At 41.6% G+C, this 22,572-nt stretch overlaps 2 long non-coding RNA genes across 6 annotated transcripts in view; both read right to left on the bottom strand.

Moving 5' to 3' along the window:
* LOC146405586 (uncharacterized) overlaps positions 1-3,040 on the bottom strand; it is a 237,750-nt gene extending 234,710 nt beyond the window's left edge. Inside the window, exons 1-2 of the long non-coding RNA XR_014838089.1 lie at positions 2,889-3,040; positions 1,359-1,542 (exon numbers count right to left, since the gene is read on the bottom strand). This is a non-coding gene — a long non-coding RNA (uncharacterized LOC146405586). The remainder of the gene's footprint in view (positions 1-1,358; positions 1,543-2,888) is intronic.
* Positions 3,041-4,239: 1,199 nt separating this feature from the next.
* Positions 4,240-22,569, bottom strand: LOC102163716 (uncharacterized). 5 transcript variants are annotated; one of them, XR_014838088.1, is made up of 8 exons: positions 22,351-22,569; positions 21,839-21,892; positions 19,884-20,121; positions 11,071-11,234; positions 9,443-9,536; positions 8,335-8,470; positions 5,824-5,868; positions 4,240-5,412 (listed from the first exon to the last, which is right to left on the bottom strand). It is a non-coding gene; the product is annotated as an uncharacterized LOC102163716 (long non-coding RNA). The 5 variants fall into 5 exon arrangements; XR_014838087.1 differs by lacking the exon at positions 4,240-5,412 and having other exon boundaries at positions 5,750-5,868; XR_014838086.1 differs by lacking the exons at positions 4,240-5,412; positions 5,824-5,868; positions 8,335-8,470; positions 9,443-9,536 and adding an exon at positions 12,021-12,106 and having other exon boundaries at positions 9,918-11,883; positions 22,351-22,453.
* Positions 22,570-22,572: the final 3 nt, after the last annotated feature.

Raw genomic sequence — 22,572 nt, 5'->3', positions numbered from 1 at the left:
CAGAAATGCCTGGCAGTGGTAGGTACTCAATAAGTCTTTTTTCAAATGATAGAATGACAGCATTTCTTAAACCAGTGATTCTCAAGTATGGTCTGCCAACCTGTGGTGGTTCCCAAATCCTTTCAAGGGATCCACAAGGTGAAAACTATTTGCTTAATACTCCTCAAATGATATTTGCCTTTTTCACTGCATTGACATTTGCACTGATGGTGCAAAAGCAATGTGGGTAAAGCTTCTGTTGCCTTAGCACCAAGCAAGGCAGGGTCACCAAACTATTCTAGCAGTTGCTGTATAATTCACTGTCATGGACTACAGTTAAAAAAAGAAAAATCCAGGTTCACTTAAGAATGTCCTTGAAAAGGCACTAAAAACTGTTAGTTGTCAAGCCTAGAGTACACTTCTTTTCAATATCTTATGTTGCAAAATGGAAAGTACTCATACAGCACTTTTGCTATATACCAAAGTGGCGTGAGGAAAACAATTTGTGTATTTAAGTTGCAAGCTGAACTAGACACTTTTTTCATGGAATTTCGAATTCTCTTGAAAAAACACTGACAAAGTATGGTTATTCAGACTTTGCTATTGGTGGACATTTTCACTTTACATTCTAGTCACTTTAAGGAAAAGGACACAGTATTTTTTGTCAACTCTAAACTTTCATAATAAGTTAGAATACTGGAAACTCATATCCTCCACTTTGAGCTTGTGAGCTTCTCCATGCTTGTAGGCTTTTCTTATTTATCTTCTAATGTGGTAAATATAAATAAATGTAACTCACACTGCAAAAGCTCTTTTGAGTTTGTTTGGCTTTTTATTTAGAGCCACACCTGCAGCATATGGAAGTTTCCAGGCTAGGGGTCGAATTGAAGCTGTAGGTGCCAGCCTATGGCACAGCCAGAGCAATGCACAGGATCGAGTCTACGACCTAGACCACAGCTCACAGCAACGTCTGATCTTTAACCTGAAATAAGAGTTTTAACTAAAGAACACCCCCCACCCCCCCCCACCCCCCCCACCCCCCCCCCCCCCGGCTAAGAAGGCAGCTGCAAGCCTTTCCAGCTATGCTCTTCACTATACCGCCCTTCTTGTAATAATGTAACAACTGTGTGCCCTATGTCCAAGCCAGCAGCCCTGCTAATCCTGTACCCAACATTGCTTATCAGTTCTGCTTCTGTAACCTTGCTTGCTCAGTTTCTTAGGGAGGAACTCTGTCTGCTTGGGGATGGGGGGAGGTTCGGGATGCTAACATGGGAAAATCAAGACCTTGTAGTGTATAAAAGTTACTGAGAACAAAGACCTGGTGCTCAGACTCTGGAGGTGACTCCTCTGAGCCTGCACCGGTGCTGAATAAACCTTACTTTTCCATATCTCCGAGTGCTGTTTGTCTCCTTCCACTGCCACGGTTTTTGCGGTTTCCACAACAAACCCACTGAGCAAGGCCAGGTATCAAACCTGAGTCCTCATGGATACTAGTAGGGTTCGTTACCACTGAGCCACAATGGTAACTCCCTCTTCGAGTTCTTCAATAATTTTTAAGGGGTCCTGAAAACAAAAAGTTTGAGAATAGATGATTTGTCCCAATTGTCAGGGGGCTTCCTTGTTCTTTATAATCGTAGCGATTTCCATGAATATCTGACAGGACAGAACAAACTTAGCTCTGGACTTAGACACTGAGAGGCCCACTGCCCCTCTGTAACTCATTTTTTTTGTTGGACAAATTTTAAGGTCGCTTTTGAGGTAGGGCATCTACAGCTGAAATCATTGCTCAGTGATCAGGAGAAAGGATCTGGCATAAGGCTCACCATCCCAAAACAAATTTTTGAGATTTCCAAGGCCCGAGAGGAGCTGAGATCTCATGGTTTGCAGATGAATTCTCAAAGGAATTGCAAATGTTAGGTAGGATAGGATAGGGACTTGGACCCAGGTGATTCAAAATAGGCCATTTATTGATTGCCAAAAACAGGAGGCCTGCAATCAAACAATGAAGACACAGGCAGATACCAGAGGTTTGCTCTTCTGAGCACCTCTCTATAACCTTTTTTCCATGCAAATAAGGCATCCTCTCCCAGAACCAATCAGAAGATCGAAACTGCCCCTCCCTCACAATACAAAGATCAAAACTTCACTCAGCTCTCACTCCCAGGAACCGTGCAGGGGATTGGGACAGGAAATTAGTGGGTGTGGGGTAAGAAAACAGGAGTCCTCAAAAAGGTCCGAGAGATATAGGGCTATAAAGAAAGACCCAGTTGCAGCAGGCACTAGTCCCTGCCCAGGACGGCCCACTTTCTCTGAGGGTGTTAAAAAAAAACTTGCTTGGAGTTCCCGTCGTGGCGCAGTGGTTAACGAATCCGACTAGGAACCATGAGGTTGCGGGTTCCGTCCCTGCCCCTGCTCAGTGGGTTAACGATCCGGCGTTGCCGTGAGCTGTGGTGTAGGTTGCAGATGCGGCTCGGATCCCGAGTTGCTGTGGCTCTGGCGTAGGCCAGTGGCTGCAGCTCCGATTCGACCCCTAGCCTGGGAACCTCCATATGCCGCGGGAGCGGCCCAAGAAATAGCAACAACAAAAAGACAAAAGACAAAAAAAAAAAAAAACTTGCTGTACACTGCTACCTGCACATCAAGGAGTGCTCTTCACGCTAGGGATTCACCTCATACCCTAATTTGAGCCCTGTAAATAGCTGCATATTGGAATTAAAATCCTAAGAGAATATATATTTACTCATCAACTTTTACAAACTTGTTTGGAATTGGCAGCTAGGAGACAAAAATATCTGTCATGGGGAAGGGAGGCGGCGGGGGAAGGCGGAGGGGGGCTTTGGGAGACGTATAAGAGGGAATCTAGGTGAGAAGGTCTAATATCTTTTTTTGTGTTTAGTCGTTTCACTTACCTATAGTGAACCAGGTACGGAGGCGGGCACACCTAACACTTCGGATTAGATTTCCCAGGGCAGAACCGAGGCGAGGACTCCCCAACTTGGCAGACCTTGTGCAGAAAAGCTGCTCGGGACACCTCAATTCAAGATGGCGGTGGTGGCGAGCTGAGCGCAGAGAAGCGGCTCCATCCCAGAGCAACATGCGCATGCGCCCCACAGGCAAGGGCACCCCTCCTCTACCCCCACAAGAACCCTGCAAAGCGGAACCGTCCACAGGCCGTGGGGACAGCGTGAGCTCCCTCCCATTCTCTGATCAAAGATTAAAACTTTCCTTTGCTTTGGAACCAAATTGGATCTTGTTCAATCGGAGTGAGCGACACTGGGCAGGAGGCCCCTTGTTGGGGCCTGACTCCAACGGGTCGATAACATCCAGGAGTAATTTTCTTTTACCTAAGTTTACATAAATATTAGCCATCCTTTCCTCTCAGAAGTTTTGTAATGCAGCAGCTACCGAAAACCTCTGTTACATAAAGAAACTGGTCCACAAAAAGAGCTTCCCCACAATGTAAGACAGAACCACTGCTAATTTGTACTCTCTGTTCCCACAGTTGAACATACTGTAAAGATAGTGTAAAGTTTTTATAAATAGATGGTTTTGGACTTGTACTGTTTTTCAGAATTATTACTCTATAATTTTAAGAGCTGTCTGATTTGAGGGAGTGTGGTAAACTGACACTAGGAAATCAATCACCTTTCACTCATCCTACTACATCTGACTATTCAAGAGAGAAATTCAAATTAGTAATAAAGTATTATAAAAGTGGAGACAGGATTGAGTTAGACAATTCATTGAACAATTTATTTGGGAAATAAACCAGAAGAGGCTACATAGATAAGTAGAATGTGGACCTAATGAATAGCGAAATTTTTTTTCTCCAGAAACACTGCAGATCAATGTTTCTACATATTAATGTAACTTAAAGCCATAATTGCCTCTTAATTTTGTGAAAGGATTTCAATCCAAAATGGAATTGGAGTATATGAAATGGAGAATCTCATGTATGTGCCCTCAAGAAAATGAAAGATAGGAACTGAGAAAATGATTTCCCCTAAATACTTGATTTAAAGAAGACTGGTAACTTATCTCCTAACCAATAAACATCCACCAACAATCTCTCCCAATCCTCAAGTCAGAGAACTTGCTGCTTGAACTCCGGCTGGACATCAGGCTCTTTGTACTTCTTTTCCATAAATATAGTTCACCCTAAACCCTTAATGGACTCTCCTGTAGCTTGCTACAGTTAGCACGCTCAAATTACAATTCCTCTGCTATTCCAGAGTAAACTCAATTTCCAGTCATTTAAACTTGCCTCAGTTTACCTCTTTATTTGGGTTGAAAATTTGTTCTCAAAATGCAAGTCTACAAATCACAGGCTTATAAGTAGCTGCCATTCTCATGTCAAGGTCTCCAGCTGCAATGGACACCATTGGTGGCCCACCCACATCTCCTTGCCATGGTCACTTCAGTGCATGCAGCCTGTCAAACTGATTAAACAAAGAGGCCATCAGACTGAGGTGGCTTTAATGCCACGGTGGCCGACATAAGCAAACCAAAATCTAAGCCTATTAGTGCCGCAAGACTACACAATCCAAACCTAAGAACAACCAATCACGAACAGCCAACTAGGCTTTAAGCTTCAGCCAATCAATAATGTCCTTATAAAAGTCTCTCCGCCAGCACCTGCCAGTGGTGGAACACTGCTTACCACTTTCATTCGTCATTGCCTGATTCATACCGATTTTTGCTCAGATAAATTGTTAAAAATTTTAACATGCGTTAGTTTTTCTATTAACATGCCTTATTTCTATCTTACAAGGACCCACATTTCTTTACTTGAGGGCTTTCTCTGGCCACCCAAGCACACAGCACCCCTTGTAGGCAGGTAGAAAATGCAGAGACGCTAACACTCTGTCAACTTCCCACTGACAATCCAGACCGAGGGGGGTCTGCCAGCATGGGTGCCACTGTGGACCTGTGAGCAGTGGAGTGATGCTTAGCTGCCCATAGTGGGAGCTGGCCCATTAAGCACACCTCTTCAGCCTGCCTTGACTTCCTCCTCAAGCCCCCATGGCCCTGCCTTCATCTGCCAAATAAACTACAGTTTATAAGGGGATTGGTTCCCAGAACTCTGCAGATACCAAATTGCACAGATGCTCAAGTCCTTTATATAAAATGACATCTTATTTTCATATAACCCACACACAGCCTCCTGTGTACTTTACATCTTCTTTAGATTGTCTATAATACCTAATACAATGTAAATACTATGTAAACAGTTGTCAGTCAGCAGCAGATTCAAGCTTTGCTTTTTTGGAAACTTCTCGATTGTTTTCAAATATTTTCCACCCAGAAAAATATTGAGCAGGTCAGATCTACATGCTCATCGAATCCTAGGTTGATTGAATCAGAGGATGCAGAAGCCATGGATACAGAGGAATGTCTGTATTCTCATTTGAATCACTGTCTCAGGATCTGCTTCTAAAATAAGAGATGAAAAGAAAAGGGTAGAAAAGCCGAGTTTTGAGTGAGCCCACCATGATTTTCCAATACTCTGAAGTACACAGAACACCCCCTGCATCTTTATTGAGACATAATTGAGAAATAACAGTTGTATATATTTAAGGTATACAATGTGATGATTTAATGTTTATATACACTGTGAAATGATTACCCCAATCAAGTTAGTTAATATATCCTTCACCTCAGTTACCATTTGTGTGTGTGTGTGTGTGTGTAGTAAGAACATGTGAGATCTATATGCTCGTCAAATTTCAAGTATATAATATGGTATTTATTATTTATTAACTATAGTCCCCATGTCACCGTGCTGTACATTAGCTACCCAGAATTTACTCTTCTTAGAACTGAAAGTTCATGATGTACACAGACCTCTCCAGCAGTCACTCTTTTGCAAACTTTAATAAACTGGGAGACCTATAGGAAAAAAAAAAAAAAGGCCTGTGAATATGAACACTTGACTCCTGCATGAAACCATTGAGAGTCCTTCCTGGGTCCCTCTTCAAAACAAAAAAGTAAAAGAATATAAAACAAAGTTAGTGAGGGAATAAAGTTATTTTGTTCCCTGTATCAATCCTCAGTCTTCCGGGGTTGAAAGGAATAGGTTAGAAGTGAATGGGTGCGGGATGGGGGAGGGAGGCAGTCAGAAGGAGATGAGAGGTGGACTCGCCATCGACTATATGGCCCCAAACTGCTATGCTGCTTCCTCCTCTGACTTCCTTTGCATCTATGAACTTTTAATAAACCTCTAGGGCAACACCCCTTGGTGAAGTGATGTGCATGGTTGTCTTGTATATATTGATTATATTGTATATATTCTGCTAAAATGGCAAGAAAACAAGTTTGTTTTTTTTTTAACTTTTTAGGGCTGCACTTGCACCATATGAAAGTTCCCAGTCTAGGGCTTGAATAGGAGCTGCAGCTGCCAGCCTACACCACAGCCACAGCAATGCCAGATCTGAGCCGCCTCTGTGACCTACATCACAGCTCACAGCATTGCCAGATCCTTAACCCCCTGAGCAGCACCAGGGATCAAACCCACATCCTTGTGGATACTAGTTGGTTTCGTTACTGCTGAGCCACAACGGGAACTTCCAAGCATTACGCTTTTTTTACAGAAGTGTAGTTGGTTTATAACATTATATTAGTTTCAGGTGTACAACACAGTGATTTAATACTTTTATAGATTATACTCCATTTACAGTAATTATAAAACTTTGGCTGTATTTCCTGTGCTATACAGTATATCCCTTTAGCTTATTTATTTTATACGTAGTAGTTTGTACCTCTTAATTTCCTACCACTATCTTGGCCTCCTTCCTAAGTATTACATTTTGAAAGAATATTATTTAATTGGTTAAAAGAAAAAAGGCAGCTCTGGAAGATGTAAGCTTTAGGTGTTCAGAAAACTTACTGTAACAGATCCTTCCCCAACAAAGGCATATACTTTTTTTCTTAATTACTCAATGAATTTATTACATTTAGCGGTAGAGTGGCCGAGCAGTCTAAGGTGCTGGATTAAGGCATATGCTCTTTTTATATTGTGCTCCATTTTTAATTTCCTCCCCTCAAATAACCATTCTAAAGGCAAGTCATTAAAGCGTCTGTGTTTCACATATAACAAGTATTCATTTAAGTGACGTGTGGCAAAAACTATAGCAAAGGAGAAATTTTAAAACAGAAGTATTTTACCCACAATTGCTCATACAATATTGGTATAAATATAAATATACAAACAAAAGCCTACAAATTCTGTACTCTTGTCACAAATAATCACAGACTTTAAAACATCAATTTACTTTAATAGTCCCAGGACCTCATGAAAATTCATTGTCGGGGAGAAGTGAAATGAGTCCGGAGAACAATGTGTTCTTTGTCTTTCACTTCAATTATCTTTAATAATTTCCAGTTTAGTGATGAGACATTTTGGAATCTTGATTGCTTTCTTTAAAATCTACTGATTGCCTCAATACATGCCAGAGGTTCAGTCGAGTATTTGAGAAGTACGCAGAAGAGAGAAGTTCCAGTAAATTAATTGTAGATCTTAACTTGCAAATGGAAAAATTTGCTGTGGAATAAATATTTCTTACTTTTGGGAAACCTGATGATCTTTAAAGCAATGGACACTGCAGAGACATTTCACACTTGAGGAAAAGGACATTTGATCCATCTGTATCAATAGCTGTAATTCCATGGATCCAGGGTGACTGCTCCTCTCTGGACTCACCTTTGGGTACAGTGGCTTAGTGGTTACATTGCTACACCTAAATACAGTTTGCCTCATAATGACATTTTAAATTATACCACTAGTCCCCCAAAAAGTACAGTGCCCCTTTCGGGAGTCTGTGTCTGTGATGCCATCAGAAGATCATCAACTTAAGGACTGGATGCCTAAGAATATGGATACATAGAGGCCCAAAAAACAAAGACTAGAAGGAAGGTAGGGTGAATTTACTCAGTTATGAGGATGGAGTGTCGTAGCCTCTGAATTTCTGCATGATTCCTCATTGCCACGGCCCAATTACTCATTTCTTATGCCTTTCTTGCTGTGGTGATGGATGATTTCATCTGGCTTATATGTGTTCTGGTCCTATTTACCATTGTTTATAGTCTTCTTCTTTTTTTTTTTTTTGGCATTTCTTGGGCCACTCCCACGGCATATAGAGGTTCCCAGGCTAGGGGTCGAATCGGAGCTGTAGCCACTGGCCTACGCCAGAGCCAGAGCCACAGCAGCTCAGGATCTGAGGCGCATCTGTGACCTACACCACAGCTCACGGCAACACCGGATCTTTAACCCACTGAGCAAGGCCAGGGATCGAACCCGCACCTCACTGGTTTTTAGTCGGACTCATTAACCACTGAGCCACAACAGGAACTCCTTACCATTGTTTAGGATCAGGGGACTATTGCTGTGATGGTTCCAACACAGGATAAGGAGCCAAAGGATAAGTTTCATGTCAACATCTCAGCAAAGGACTAAATGCATCCCTCTTGGACAGTTATTGTGAATTCCTTGGCCCTGTGAATGTAAACATGAAAACAATTTTTTTTCCTGCTTTTTAGGGTCACACCCGCAGCATATGGAGGTTCCCAGGTTAGGGGTCTAATCATAGCTACAGTTGCCAGCCTATGCCACAGCAACGCCAGATCCAAGCCGTGTCTGCAACCTATGCCACAGCTCACAGCAACACTGAATCCTTAACCTGCTGAGCAAGGCCAGGAATTGAACCTGCAACCTCATGGTTCCTAATCAGATTTGTTTCCATTGCACCACAACGGGAACTCCCAACATGGAAATTCTAAATAAAATATTAGCAAATCAAATCCAACAATATGTAAAAACAGATAATACACAACAGCAACTACAATCTCAGATATCTACCCAAGAGAATGAAAACATGCCTATAAAAAGACTTGTCTATAAACATTAATAACAGCTCAAACTGGAAACAATACAAATGGCTACCTACAGGTGAATAGATAAACAAGTTGCAAATTTTTACAATGGAATAAGACTGAGCAATAAAAAAAGGAATAAATTACTGATAAAGACATGGATGAATTTCATAAACATTACATTGGCCAGGCATAAAAAGAGGGCATACCAGTTCCCATAGCGGTGCAGCAGAAACAAATCCAACTAGGAACCATGAGGTTGCAGGTTTGATCCCTGGCCTCACTCAGTAGGTTAAGGATCCAGTGTTGCTGTGAGTTGCAGTGTAGGTCTCAGATGTGGCTCGGATCTGGAGTTGCTGTGGCTGTGGTGTAGGCTGGCAGCTACAGCTCCGATTGGACCCCTAGCCTGGGAACCTCCATATGCTGCAGGTGCGGCCCTAAAAAGACAAAAAAATAAATAAATAAATAAAAATGAGACCAATATTTCACTGAGGGGGTGGGTGGGTAGTGTTTAGTGCATTGTGGCACTGAGGCTACTACAACAAAAGTGCCATAAAAGTTGTGATGGCTTTAACAGCAGGCATTTAGTTCTCACAATTCTGGAGGCTGAGAAGTCCAAGATCGAGGTGCTGGCAGAGTCAGTTGTCTGGTAGGACCCGCTCCTTGGTTCATAGACAGCTGTCTTCTTGCTGTGTTTCACATGGTGAGGGGGGGTTAGTTCTCTGGCCTTTGTTTTAACTTAGTGCACTAATGCAATTCCTGATGCCTCCACCCTGGGAAAGCTAGTTTTCTGTTTCAACCTGGCTAAGTTGAACTCATAAGACAGGACATATTCTAAACATTAGAGAAGTGTCAGGCAACCAGAAATGCCCTAAATGATAAATGTCCACAATAACCCCTAAAAGAGAGATTTCTGTTGGCAAGTGCTTCTTCTATCTTTCAGTTACAACACATACTCAGAAAACCAACTGAAATGTACAAGTGATGATACTGAAAGGCCAGTAGAAGGAAAATCCCCCTTGTTCGGACTCGGAAGAGGCGACACCCCAAATCACTCACGAGAAGCGGTCTTGATGCAAACAGCAAGAGGATTTTTATTCCAAGCACGCTGGGGCCCACAGTCGTACGCCACGCAGGGGTAGAGGACTGCGGCCACGAGTGCAGAATAGGGACAGCTTTTATGGGGTTCACAACAAAGCCTGCGCATCGCAAACCAATCATTTTAAAACATCGAGAGCCCGCGCTCCGTGGACCAATCATTTTTTCTACAGTTCCGGAGGTCCGCATTTGCGCGGGCTCCTGGGCAGAGTGACAGATTGCAGTTGAGATAGGTCACTAGGGCTTTCAATGTGTAATCAATTCTTCTATGGCGCCAGTTAGTTTTACAGAATCCAGATAAGCAATTAGTCAACTCATTTCCTGTTATCTTACTTAGGCCAGGATAGCAAGCCCTGGAACAGCAAGAAGTGTGACCTTCTACCTATTTACTGGCAGTGAGCAGGGTCTGGAATTCGGGGCATCTAGGGCTTTTTAGGAAGCTGGAGTTAGGACTCTTTACTACCTTCTTGGGGTCTTGGAAGGTTAGGCTGCATTTTCATCCTTTCAATACCTACCTAGTATTGTAGAGTGTGCTACTTCATGGAGGAATATGGTACTCATAACAAAATTATGTAATTATCCCTTATTTACCATAAACCAAACTCAGAGGGACTTCAGTTACAATCCCAACTTTAAGACAATAATACATGGAAAACATTTTGCAGAAATCACTCACCTGCACCAAAAAAAACTCAACCATTTTATAACTCCAAAAATAATGCTTCTTGAGAATCAGATTAATCTCTTAATTTTTGCTAGGTAGGATAGTCTGACCATTTGAATTACAAGGAATAATGGTGCCATTTACAGCTATTCTCATATTCAGAAAATCATTTAAAACCATAACTTTCAATATAATCATCTCTATTCCTTTATATAATGCAAATATTTACTCCTGTCTGCCAAGATACGTATTTATTTCTCTGTGTACCTGTTGACAGTGCAAATAATGACTTCCTTTTTTCACTTTTCCCTGTCAGCAGCTGTCATATAAATCACACAAATCTTAGAATCTCTGGTTAAAATTGAGAAACAAAAAATTGAGTTCATTTATCCCTTTGGGGTTAAATTATTTTCAAAGTTTTCTTTGTAGAATCACTGCATTGTTTTTCCTCATACACTTGCCTTAGTGGCCATGCAGGCGTGGGTCACACTGCCACCTGGTGTGGCTGGGACAAACTTCCTTCCATTCTGTAGAAGCTACCAAGGCAGGGCATTGCTGAGTCATACCACAGGCCTGACTTCATTCTGGAGGGATTTACAGGCCAACATAAAATGAGGAGAGAGGCCTGCATCGAAGAAACACAAATTATTTCATAGAGGATGGAAAAATCCTAAGTATTCAGCATTTTTAATTCAGCGAATGGGCCCATTGTGCGTAAGGTCTGTGCTTGGCCCCACAGGTGACACAGAAATGAGGAAGGCACAAACCTTGTCGCAGAGGATTTAACATTGTATGACAGAATACAATATGAGCTAAACATACAACGTGCACAAGGCCAGAAGAGATCACAAGAAATAGCACAAAAACAAAACAGGACTTCTTAGAGGCATGATATCTGGAACAAGCCTTGAAGATTTGGGATTTTTTAGGCTGAGGATTTTATAACTGAGGAGGAAGAGGAAAAACACACACACAAAAACAATAAAATAATGAATTAGAACCTCTTAGTTCACTCCTTTTTGTTTGTTTGTTTTTGTTTTTTTAGGGCTATGCCCGTGGCATATGGAGATTCCCAGGCTAGGGGTCAAATTGGAGCTACAGCCACTGGCCTATGCCACAGCCACAGCAACAGCAATGCCAGATCCGAGCCATGTCTGCAACCACAATTCACGGCAATGCCAGATCCTTAACCAGCAAGGCCAGGGATTGAACCTGCATCCTCATGGATCCTAGTCAGTCAATTAACTGCTGAGTCACAAAGGGAACTCCTACTCCTTTAAAAAAAAAAAAAAAGTATTATTTTTATCTTGCCATTTTATCATAAGCAAAGTGTAGAAGAGGAATTCAGAGTCACTTGTGATTAGAGTTTTACTATTAAGAGAATGAAAGATATTTAATTAGAAATACTGACAAAGTTTGCTTTCTCTGAAAAGTAATTCCTAAACAATAGCGTTAGACAGCAACACTTCCATTATGTTTTCTTCAAATTTTCTTTTCCTAAAAAAAAAGACAAAAGCTTTCTCATTTAGATGTTCCATACTTTTATTAAGACAGGATTATTTATCATTTAAAATAATCTCAGTTACATAGTCATACTATACTCACATATATTATATATTCACCAACCAGAAATGAATTAATAGCTGTTCACTTTTAGAGATTTTTTTATTATTATTAAAAAAAAAAAAAGATGTTGGAGTTCCCGTTGTGGTCCAGCAGAAAGGAATCCGACTAGTAACTAAGAGGTTATGGGTTCAATCCCTGGCCTTGATCAGCGGGTTAAGGATCCAGTGTTGCCATGAGCTGTGTTATAGGTTGCACACAGGACTTGGATCCTGCACTGCTGTGGCTGTGGTATAGGCCACCAGCTGTAGTTCCCATTCAACCCCTAGCCTGGGAACCTCCATAAGCCACAGGTGTGGCCCTAAAAAGCAAAAAAAAAAAAAAAAAATGCTTGGGTAGTCTATGTGACTTGATTCTTGGAATTCAGCAAGTTAACTTCATCCCTTCATTTACCCTTGTGGTAAAATTAATACTTTTATACTGTTACATGTTTCTTTCAAAATCTGCAACTAATTTCAATTACTTGAATTATAGTCTAGACAGAGCTGTCATATTATTTTGCAAACTTGAATTTAAATTTTGATTTTATAGAAGAGCATGTTCTCAGCATTCTTTTTTAGAATTCTGAGGTGTTTACATAATTTCTTTAAGGGTTCATTATCATGGAAATAAACCAATGACTTTTGAATTTTCATTAGAATAGTCTTCAAATACATGCCCACTAATCTTGAGAAAATAATGATTTCTCTAAGTTGAATAATAACTAAAATAAAATGCTTTTTAAATATAAAATTTTATCCACTCATAACTTTTAAAATGAACTTTCTATTCTTTCATATTAATAGAATTATATATATATTTAAAGGTATATAATAGAGCATGCTTTATATAATATTAGGATTATGTATCATATATCTTAAACAGATACAGGTGACAATTGAGGAGGATTGCAAAATCTCATATTTTTTAATGTTATTTTTCTTCTGAAATAGAAATAATATTTAACTGATCTGGTTTTATCTATTTGCCTTTTTCTTATTAATAAAAATTCTAAAGCACAAATAATATTCTAAAAATAATTCTACATTTTAGAGATAAATATACAATACAATATTGCAATATGTAGGAATAGTTAATATTGCATCATGATTCCTCATTTCATCAAATTAAATTTTTCTGGTGAATGTATTCTTCTTGTCCAGTGGTTTAATTATGAAGAATTTTGTAATGACAAATAGCAAAATATATGTGAAATGGCCTGGCACATTGCTTGATACATAACAGATACTCAAGGACCTTTGGGGTTAAGACTCCAAAAGATAAGGATCTGCCCTTTCTCTCTCTGTGAAAATTAGATCTATTATTAATATGACATTTGACTATTTCGTAGGAATGAGCTCAGCTCAAATTTAAATTATTTCCCAAGATTCACTCATGTGTAAGTAGGACTGGAGGGGCTGTAAGGTACATTATCAATAGTAGCAGAGTTAACACAGGTAGCAGGGATGTGTACTCCAGGCAGGTTTGCGTATTCAGTATCTTTTGACTCATGGATCCTCACAAGAACCTTTGAAGGTAAGTGATGTTATTGCCCCATTTGCAGTTAAGACAATGGAGACACACAGAGGGTGAGTAACTTGCCTAGGGTCACACAGCTAGAAAGGGAAGGAGCTGGGGTTCAGAGCCAGGCAACTTGTCTCTGGGGTCTTGTCCCTGGGGTTAGGGTTAGGGTTAGGAAAAGACAAGTTATATAATATATATATATAACTATATAATTATAGTTATATAATATGTAACTATTTATGATATAGTTGTTTTAATAAATATACAACTATTTTATAATTAAAAGAGTCTGTTTCTAGAAAGGTCTTTAAAGCAGTGTTAAGGGGGTCCAGACACAGAAAGATTTCCCAAGGACGAAGGGCCAATGTGAAAAGGGAGGAGGAATTTTGAGTGTTGCTTCTATTGCACTCTGGGTGTGCCTTGTACCAGAGTTCTGGGAAACGAAGCCTAAAATAGAACAAACTTGGGGAGCTGAGAAACAATCAGGATAACATTAGCTGCTGTACAAATAAACCTCAAATTTTCAGTCACTTATCTCTGTAGAAATAGGTTTTTTAATTGAAGTAAACTATACGTGACATGCAACTTACTGTTTTAATCATTTTAAGTGCGTAGAAAATACATTTCTTGCTTATAGAAGAGTCTATAGTGGATGTCCTGGTTCCTTCCATCCTATATTCTGATATTCCCTGAGGTCTTTGAGCCAGACAGAGAGGAAAGAAAGACCAGAAAGGAGGTACACCTACTTCTTAAACTCCTTGGCCTGGAAATGATACACATCAGCTCTGTTCACATTGTGGGAAACTAGGTCCCTACCTCTGCATTCAGAGGTAGGGTGGAGGGCTCGGAACGTTTTTTAAACACATGCACAGCTACTTCTCAGCACTAATTCTATGTAACAGGGATCAGGAAGGCAGCTAACCAAAGGTTCCTTAACTAAATTCTCTCTAGTCAGTGGCAACACCAGGAAGATCTGTCTTGGAACCCAGTTAAAAAGCTTAAGACAAAAGACATAAACAGATCCTTCCCACTTCAGCACTGACCCTATTGTGCTGTGAAGTCTTTACCACATCAGTGCCACCAGCAGTGTCCACATTGATAGGCAGGACTCTAGCAATTCTGCCAGCAGCAGGGACCAATGCATTCAGCAGAGACATTAGTGTCTCTGACCCGGGAGGTTTCACCCTGATGTAGCAGGACCACCAGTGGCAGTGCCTGCGGCAGGGGTCTGGGAGTGCAGAGCTGCACAGAGAGCAGGGCAGTAGGAGAGGTGAAGCCATCTTGGGTACCTGCAGGGTCTCTGGGGGAATCTGACGTCTCAGCAACAGGTCACCTGAGGACATGCTGAGAAAGGAAGAAATCCTGAGTCAAAGAGGAGAAAATGGCAAGCACTTCACAGTACCTGAGAGGATGCTCCTTGTGACTGTATGTGAGCAAGCTCCTCTGATTCACAGAAACCAATTAAGGGTAAGGCTTTGTTGTGAGGCTGGTGGGGACCAAACAAAAGAAATATTATAGAGATCTCGGCTTTACCCCAAGGCTGCTGTGGGCTTGAAACTGCAGTTCTGTAAAACCACTTTCCTGAGAGAACACGTGAGAGATGAGATGGTACCTGGAAAGTATCTGAACTTATGTGGGAGCCAAAGCTATGGAACTTTGTTCCTGGAAGCCACTTCACAGCTTTCATGACAGCAGCTCTGAGACAGGGGATGGAGAATTGCCAAAAGCTATTGGAGGGAAGAGGTGTGACACTGATTGGCTTTCAGGATCACATATCCACCATAAACAGGATGAGTTAAGACTTCGTGCTACTTAGAAGAGGTGGTGAAAAGCTAAGCCTCAGCAGGGTTGATTTGCTGGGGGTGAGACATGCTGCAGGCAACCAAAAAAGAAGGAAATGGGATGAAGAGAGATTGAGATTTCCAAGACCCAGAACCCTAGGGATTTCCAATGTGGACAGTTGTCAGAACAGGGATCCACAGTCTTTAGTCTGCAAAGTATCTTTGGGGCTTGGGAAGGAAATGGACCTCAACCTCCAGAGGACCAGATATGAAGCTTGGAATGTCCAGGGCAGAGCCACAGGCATGCCTGATTGTGACAGGGTGGGGAGGGCTGAAGCCTACAGCCAGACACTATGCTGCTCACAACGACGGTGCAGTGTGGTGCCAAGACCAGCAGCATCAGTATCACCTGGAAACTTGTTTGAAATTGAATTCTTGGGCCCCATCCCCACCCTAATGAATTAGAAAACCTGAGGGTGGAACCCAGCAGCTTGCGTTTTAGTAAACCATTCAGGTGATTTTGATGCAGGCTAGGGGACCTAGGAGACCCAGGGGATGGAATGGAAGGGGGATGTATAATGGAGATTAATATGAGACCCCAAATGATAAGCAATATGATGGAGCCTATGATCTGGGAATCCCCATCTCCTTTTACCTATCCTCCCACATATTCTGAAATAGGAGACGCATTAAAAGACATATACAGCCATTGGAGTTCCCGTCATGGCTCAGCGGTTAAGGAATCTGACTAGCATCCATGAGGACACAGGTTCGATCCCTGGCCTTGCTTAGTGGGTTAAGGATCCTGCGTTGCCGTAGCTACAGTGTAGGCTGGCAGCTAAAGCTCTGATTCAACTCCTAGCCTGGGAACCTCCATATGCCCCAGGTGCAGCCCTAAAAAGGGGGAAAAAAAAAAACATATACAGCCACAAAAGACTTGTGGTTGCCAAGTGGGAAGGAGGAGGGAGTGGGATGGGCTGGGAATTTGGGGTTAGTAGATGCAAACTATTACATTTAAAGTGGATAATCAATGATTTCCTGCTGTATAGCACAGGGAACTCTGTCCAATCTCTTGGGATAGAACATGATGGGGGATGATATGAGAAAAAGTACACACACACACACACACACACACACACACACACGCACAATTGGGTCACTCTGCTGTACAGCAGAAATTGGCAAAATGTAAATCAACTATACTTTAATACAAAGTTGATAATTAAAAAATTTTAAAAGAAGAAGTAAAAAAGAAAACAAAAAACAAAAAATATATATATATACACAGGCAGTATATAGTGAGGCTAGTATTTTAACTCAACATATCTTGTATGACACCGGCAGGCACAGATGCTCACAAGGGCTAAGAGCACAGTAGTCCCAGGTAATACTACAGCATAGATCTGTTTCATACTAATTTTTTTTGTTTGTTTTTTAGGGCCGCATCTGCAGCATATGGAAGTTCCCAGGCTAGGAGTTGAATTGGAGCTGCAGCTGCTAGCCCACGCCACAGCCACAGCCACGGCAATGTGGGATATGAGCCATATCTGCGACCCACACCACAGCTCATGGCAAGGCTGGATTCTTAACCCATTGAGCGAGGCCAAGGATCGAACCTGCATCCTCCTGGACATTGGCTTGTTTCCACTGCACCACAAGAACTCCCTGTTTCATACTAATCTTTCCATATTTTCTCCTTTCCTGATATCCTGCCATCAATTCTCTACGTATTCAACAACATGCAGCCTCCTCTGAATAAACAGCATTTCCTCACTCCTACCATATCACCCTTTTTTCTTTTTCATCAGCATTTAAGAAAAATATACCATAAAAACTTATTCAGTATTATATATTCTGTTTATTATATCTACCAGCATTGCAACAGTATTGTTTTTTACTTCTTTTTCTTGCTTGTAACAGCATTTTAACCCCATAATGGACTCATAACGGAGCTAACCTTGGAAATAAAACATTTTCATTTTTTGGTAGAAAAATGTATTTCAACCTACAAACAATAATTTTGCGATTGAACTTTAGGACATGTTCATATATGAGGGTGGGTAGATTGACTGGCACGACCCCTCATATACAAACCAGAACAAAATATCTATTCAGATGGTACCATCAAGGAGATAAAACAAAGCATACTACAACAGTATTCACATTTGTTTTGAAATGCTGGATCTAGCATCTCTTCTTTTTCCTTCATTAAAAAAAAAAAGAGGGAGGAAAAAAGGAATGAAGACAGGAGAGAGGGAGGGAAGAAGGAAAGAGTCATAATTTAGAATTGTATAGATTCTCTGAAGACCTAAATAAACATTTCTCCAAAGGAGACAAACAGATGGCCAACAGGCACAGGAAAAGATGCTCAGCATCTCTAATTATATGAGGTATTAACTCACACCGGTCAGAATAGCCATAATCAAAAAACCTATAAAACATAGGAGTTCCCATCATGGCTCAGTGGTTAATGAACCCAACTAGCATCCATGAGGACATGGGTTCAATCCCTGGCCTCGTTCAATGGGTTAAGGATCCGGTGAGCTGTGGTGTAGGTCACAGACATGGTTCAGATCCCACGTTACTGTGGCTGTGGCATAGGTCAGCAGCCACAGCTCTGATTCGACCCCTAGCCTGGGAACCTCTATAGGCTGTGGGAGTGGCACCCCCCAAAAAAAAGACGAAAAAATGCTAGAAATGGGTGTGGAGAACAGGAAACCTACTTATACTCTTAGTGGGAACGTAAATTGGTGCAGCCACTATGGGAAACAGCATGTAAGTTTTTTAAAAAACTAGAGATAGAGTTACTATATGATCCAGCAGCCCCACTCTTGGGCATATATCTGAAAAGAGGACACTCTAACTAGAAAAGATATATGCAACCCAATGTTCACAGCAGCACTGTTTACAATGGCCAAGATATGGAAGCAACCTAAATGTCCACTGACAGGTGAATGGGTAAAGAAGACATGGTATACATGCATAATGGAAATATTACTCAGCCGTAAAAAGAATGAAATAATGCCATTTGCAGCAACATGGATGGACAAAGAGATTATCATATAAATGAAGTCAGACATATCTCTCATATGGTATCACTTACATGTGGAATCTTTAACAGTACAAATGAACTCATTTACAAAACAGAAACAGGTTCACAGACATAGAAAACAAACATATGGGTACCAGAGGGGGGGAGAGAGGGATAAATTAGGAATATAGAATTAACAGATATACATTAGCAGATATAAAACAGATAAACAACAAGGATTTCTGCATAGCACAGGAAACTATATTCAATACCTTATAACCTTAACACAAAAGAATTTTTAAAAAGACTATACAGATGTATAACAAAATCATTTCGTTGTACATCTGAAACTAACATTATATTGTTAATCAACTATACTTTAGTAAAAAAAATATATAGATGAAAAAAAGCATTGCATAGATTGTTATCACTGAGCTGAATTACCCTCATCTGCAAACCCACCCTCAGAAGCCCTAATGACCCAAGAATACAGCATTTGTATAGTACTCAAAACATCAGTGGGACTCAGTAATATTGTTCTGAAAAACTAATTAATCCTGCTTCTCACAGCTAGTCCTAGGTTGTTTTATCAGGCGAAAGAAATGCTAAGGGTAAGTGAGTTTTAATACGGCTGGAGGATGCTAACAGAGAGGTTCAAGGGCATGTCTCTCATTAGGAAGAACAGAAGGCTGATGATGAAAGCTAAGAAATGAACTCCCTTCTGTCATAAAAGGGCCATGGAATGCTGTGCTGCAAAATGCAACTGAGGATTCCAGGGAATCCAAATATTCTGAATAAGCTCTTATTCCACTACAAATACTGGCCCCTGCGAAGGGCTGCCACACTGCCTTGTCAGCAAACTGCTGTGCCCACAGCGTTCATCACCACCCTCTGTCTTTGCTTTAGACAAACTTTCTCTCTCTGTTCTCCCTTGGCTAAATATGCTCAATGAATCCGTTGTTTTGGCTTTCAGTGTGTGGAGGGATTCTAAGAGACTATGCAGTCTAGCTATAGAAGTGCTATGTGGGAATTCCCTTAGCAACTCAGTGGTTAAGGAACCCAACTAGCATCCATGAGGACACGGGTTTGATCCCTGGCATTGCTGTGAGCTGTGGTGTAGGTCACAGACGAGGCTCTGATCTGGCGTTACCATGGCTGTGGTGTAGGCCGGCAGTTACAGCTCTGATTCAACCCCTAGCCTGGGAACCTCCATATGCTTCGGGTGAGGCCCTAAAAAGACAAAAAAAAAAAAAAAAAAAAAGAAGAAGAAGTTCTATGTGGGGACACGCATTGTGAGCCACTTGCCCCCAAGTAATCTACCATGTTCTTTGCATACCTTCTTGCTGAAACTCAGGTTTCACCATCAAGTCATTTTTCTGATGTAGAAAAACCAGAACACTATTTCCAGAAAGCTATAGTTCATGAGCACTAGTACATAGTTCCCAAGGAAATGGACCTCTCCGGAGGCTTGTACTTCTCTCAGCTGCAGAGGTTAAATTACTACGTCAGCCACCTGTAACCTGGAGAAACAAATTCCAGCCTGAGAGGCTGTGACAAAGACCGAGGAATAGACGCTGAAAAGGAAGGAAAGGAAAATCTGTGAGTTTAGCAGTCTTGTGGAAAAACATCCATGGGGCTGGCTGTAATGCATATAGACCTCAGGGCACATCAAGGCAGCCTAACTAGATATGGCCCTAGCTAGGGCTCTGACCCTGAAATCTCTCCCATCTCCACCCCTATTCCTTTTCTCTGGACTTTTCTTTATTTGCCACTCTTCTCTCGCTTGCTCTCTCTCTCCAGATGTGCAACTCAAAGAAAGCAAACATAGTTCTCTCTAGATCTAATTTATTCCTCCATAAAATGAAAGTGATAGAGTAGATTATGCTTGCTATCCTAGGACAAGAGTCATCAGTGTTAAAGATTTCCTGGTCGAGCAATGTTCCCTTACAGTCCTAGCTAAACAAATAATAGGGTAAGGAGACAGAAGGCTTTTTAGATGAATCAGAGATGACCTGGAAAAGAAACCAGTTTCAAACCATTCCCCTAACTCAGGCCTAGCAATAATAACATGGGTTTCAAATCTTTCTCCCAAAAAATAACCCAGAGATGCTCCCAACAAGTACCCAGAGCTATCTGAGCTTCATGCCTGAAGAAGATAAAACGCCAGATCTTAAGAAAGTGAACTGCATGTGCTTTTAAAAAATTGTGAAGTGCTTTCACGTACATTGCTTCCCAACAAATTCATATGTCCATCTACATAAATCTAGCTGTGATATTAGTTGGAGGGATGGAAGTAACAGATTGCCCCCCAAAATACAGTGACTTAAGGGGAAAAAGAAACAATTGGTTTGTTTTGTTATATTACAGAACTGGCAGAGTTCTCTTCTACATGATCATTCAGCCCAATAGAGAGGGGAAGGAGAAGGCTTAGAGAAAGCATTCACTAACGTCTTAAATCTCAACTAAGAAATTGGTACATTTCATTCCCTCTAAGTGGGGACATGTATTGTTTACTCTTTCTAGGAATCTTGGGAAAAGAATCTGTTCTAAATTCATGACATCCAGACAGGTTTGTCTCTTTCTACATGTAGCTTCACAGAAGAATGGAGATGGCTTACCCATTTTATGAAACATGCCTCCCAAAGGGATAGAGAGGAGAAATGTGGAGCCAAGTACAGGAGGGGATAAGGATGGTGATCAGAAACAATTCCAGTGTAAGGGGTCAACATATGGCAATTCAATTAAAAAAGATTTTTGAACAAGGTGTGAATTTGTATCTATTTGGCATTTGTAATAAGCATGGAAAAGGGGTGGGGGGGACAAGCAAACCATAAGAACTATAAGTTTCTTTTTTTTTGGTCTTTTTTGCTATTTCTTGGGCCACCCCTGCGGCATATGGAGGTTCCCAGGCTAGGGGTCGAATCGGAGCCATAGCCACCGGCCTACGCCAGAGCCACAGCAACGCTGGATCCGAGCCGCGTCTGTGACCTACACCACAGCTCACAGCAACGCTGGATCGTTAACCCACTGAGCAAGGGCAGGGACCGAACCCGCAACCTCATGGTTCCTAGTCAGATTCGTTAACCACTGCGCCACGACGGGAACTCCAGAACTATAAGTTTCTTATGTCAAAGACACTGCTGGTGCTCTTCTTATTTCTTTGCTTGTATAAACAGAAGTCTAGCTCTGCCAGCAGGTAAGTAGGTGAGACCCACGTTATGCCATTTCTACCTACAGAAAACCAAACAGATACCTCATCCTCCAGATAACACAGAGATCCTAAAAACTTACGAGGGTCTCATTACTTGCTCTCCAGATTGAGGCACTCCCATTACCATCTTGATCCTAAGGCACCAATATAAGCAGAAAATTAGTTTTTTTGATGTTTGTATGGTAGGTATTTCAGATATAGTAACTCGCTGAATCCCCCTACAAACTTTTCTGTGGGTGGCATTATCCAAGGTGACAGTGAGTCGGTGGTAGAGCCAGGATATACTTATGATTCTAAGATCCGATACTCTCTTCACCAGAAGGGCTTGCCCGGCAGTCTGACACGTTTCAAGTTAGCAGTAAAACCTAGCCCAGCAGTTTCTTAAAGCATAGTCCGCAGACCTATGCATCAGAATCACTGTTAGTCTTTTTTAAAATTCAGATTCCCTAGCCCTACCCAAGACCAAGACCCAAGGAATCAGCAAGCAGGTAGGGGTCAGTGATTGTTGAGGGCCACCTAGGTTCGCAGATGATTCATACGCACGAGGACCTCACGCATAAGCTCTGAGCATCATTGAAAGACAACTACATACCGCCCTAGCTGACTTCAGCCCTGCTCCGCAGGCGTTAACAAAATCTGCCCCCTAAGCCACCTCAGAATCGAACTGAGCACCGCCTCGCAAACGCTGGGCGGGGCTCCCTAAGACCCCGCCCCCTCAAATCCGGCGCGAGCTGGGGGCGGGGCTCTCCCAGAGTAACTTAATTCCGGCTTCTCCAGGTCGCCACCATCCGGAGCCCCGCCCCTGGCCCTCGGG

Source organism: Sus scrofa, chromosome 2 (genome assembly GCF_054392235.1).
Source record: "Sus scrofa isolate SSC_HxYL_T2T_F1_AM1 chromosome 2, Sscrofa_HxYL_maternal_Yorkshire_Landrace_v2.0, whole genome shotgun sequence".
Taxonomy (NCBI): domain Eukaryota; kingdom Metazoa; phylum Chordata; class Mammalia; order Artiodactyla; family Suidae; genus Sus; species Sus scrofa.
Note: the sequence above shows the minus strand (reverse complement) of the source record. Positions and strands in the feature narration are given on the sequence as shown.